Here is a 2500-nt window from a genome sequence, read left to right as displayed (position 1 = left end):
GGCGGCGTGCCCCGCCCCAGACCAATGACTCGATCCAGAGCAGAGAAACGCTGGGCGGAGGCAGGTAGCCCCGCCAGATGCTCCCAGATGGCGGCGTCAGTCGGCCCCTCCGGCGGCGGCCCGGTGGTGTCGGCCGCGAAGTCCTCGGCTGCGTCGACGGGCGGCGCAGCGGCCTCGCCCGCGTCAGGCAGCGAGCTCGCTGCTCCCCGGCGGGACGCCGGCTCTTCCCCCCGACCGATCTCAAGCGCCTCCATGAATTGGCGGACAAGCTGCTTGTGGGCAGCTTGCCGCCGTCGGCACTTGATTGCCTCAAGCGTTCGGTCGGGGAACATCCTAATAAGCTCTTGATTAACGAAGAAGAACCGGGCGTCCCTCTCGAGGAACAGTTCGGCCTCTGCCTTGGCGAGCGACAGGACTTCTTCCTCCGTCCACCTCGCGCGATGCCTCTCCGTCACGATCTCAGCGTTGGCGGCCGCAAGGTGTTGGCGGCGGCGATGGACCCCGAGACCGTTCTTCGTGGTAAAAGTGCGGTGGCACTCACTGCAAGCAAAGGGAGCTACACAAACTATCGCATTTTCGTTACGGCCGGTTGGCCGGATAGGTGCTGGGGTAGCTGGGGTGGCACCTTCAGCGGAAGGGCCACCATTAAGAGAGTCATAGTTACTCCCGCCGTTTACCCGCGCTTGCTTGAATTTCTTCACGTTGACATTCAGAGCACTGGGCAGAAATCACATTGCGTCAACACCCGCTAGGGCCATCGCAATGCTTTGTTTTAATTAGACAGTCGGATTCCCCCAGTCCGTGCCAGTTCTGAGTTGATCGTTGAATGGCGGCCGAAGAGAATCCGCGCACCCGCGCGCCCCCGGAGGAGCACGCTAAGGCGGACGCGGCCTCGCAGCAAGGAAGATCCGTGGGAGGCCAAGGCACGGGACCGAGCTCGGATCCTGCACGCAGGTTGAAGCACCGGGGCGCGAACGCCGCGCAGGCGCGCGCATCCTGCACCGCCGGCCAGCACGAGGCCGACCAACGGCGAGAGCAGACCACGCCCGCGCTAAACGCCCGCACTTACCGGCACCCCTACGGCACTCACCTCGCCCAGGCCCGGCACGTTAGCGCTGACCCACTTCCCGACCAAGCCCGACACGCCCCGATCCTCAGAGCCAATCCTTATCCCGAAGTTACGGATCCAATTTGCCGACTTCCCTTACCTACATTATTCTATCGACTAGAGGCTCTTCACCTTGGAGACCTGCTGCGGATATGGGTACGAACCGGCGCGACACCTCCACGTGGCCCTCTCCCGGATTTTCAAGGTCCGAGGGGAAGATCGGGACACCGCCGCAACTGCGGTGCTCTTCGCGTTCCAAACCCTATCTCCCTGCTAGAGGATTCCAGGGAACTCGAACGCTCATGCAGAAAAGAAAACTCTTCCCCGATCTCCCGACGGCGTCTCCGGGTCCTTTTGGGTTACCCCGACGAGCATCTCTAAAAGAGGGGCCCGACTTGTATCGGTTCCGCTGCCGGGTTCCGGAATAGGAACCGGATTCCCTTTCGCCCAACGGGGGCCAGCACAAAGTGCATCATGCTATGACGGCCCCCATCAACATCGGATTTCTCCTAGGGCTTAGGATCGACTGACTCGTGTGCAACGGCTGTTCACACGAAACCCTTCTCCGCGTCAGCCCTCCAGGGCCTCGCTGGAGTATTTGCTACTACCACCAAGATCTGCACCGACGGCGGCTCCAGGCAGGCTCACGCCCAGACCCTTCTGCGCCCACCGCCGCGACCCTCCTACTCGTCAGGGCTTCGCGGCCGGCCGCAAGGACCGGCCATGACTGCCAGACTGACGGCCGAGTATAGGCACGACGCTTCAGCGCCATCCATTTTCAGGGCTAGTTGCTTCGGCAGGTGAGTTGTTACACACTCCTTAGCGGATTCCGACTTCCATGGCCACCGTCCTGCTGTCTTAAGCAACCAACGCCTTTCATGGTTTCCCATGAGCGTCGATTCGGGCGCCTTAACTCGGCGTTTGGTTCATCCCACAGCGCCAGTTCTGCTTACCAAAAGTGGCCCACTTGGCACTCCGATCCGAGTCGTTTGCTCGCGGCTTCAGCATATCAAGCAAGCCGGAGATCTCACCCATTTAAAGTTTGAGAATAGGTTGAGGTCGTTTCGGCCCCAAGGCCTCTAATCATTCGCTTTACCGGATGAGACTCGTACGAGCACCAGCTATCCTGAGGGAAACTTCGGAGGGAACCAGCTACTAGATGGTTCGATTAGTCTTTCGCCCCTATACCCAGCTCCGACGATCGATTTGCACGTCAGAATCGCTACGGACCTCCATCAGGGTTTCCCCTGACTTCGTCCTGGCCAGGCATAGTTCACCATCTTTCGGGTCCCAACGTGTACGCTCTAGGTGCGCCTCACCTCGCAATGAGGACGAGACGCCCCGGGAGTGCGGAGGCCGCCGCCCCGTGAAGGGCGGGGAAGCCCCATCCTC

General features: G+C 61.1%; 1 pseudogene; it reads right to left on the bottom strand.

The window, feature by feature from the left end:
• The window catches only part of LOC126436067 (large subunit ribosomal RNA), a 7656-nt pseudogene that overhangs the window by 4128 nt on the left and 1028 nt on the right, over positions 1–2500 (bottom strand).

This window comes from Schistocerca serialis, unplaced genomic scaffold (genome assembly GCF_023864345.2).
Source record: "Schistocerca serialis cubense isolate TAMUIC-IGC-003099 unplaced genomic scaffold, iqSchSeri2.2 HiC_scaffold_1226, whole genome shotgun sequence".
NCBI lineage: Eukaryota > Metazoa > Arthropoda > Insecta > Orthoptera > Acrididae > Schistocerca > Schistocerca serialis.
The sequence above is the reverse complement of the archived record's forward strand: the minus strand, read 5'-3'. Positions and strand labels throughout refer to the sequence as shown.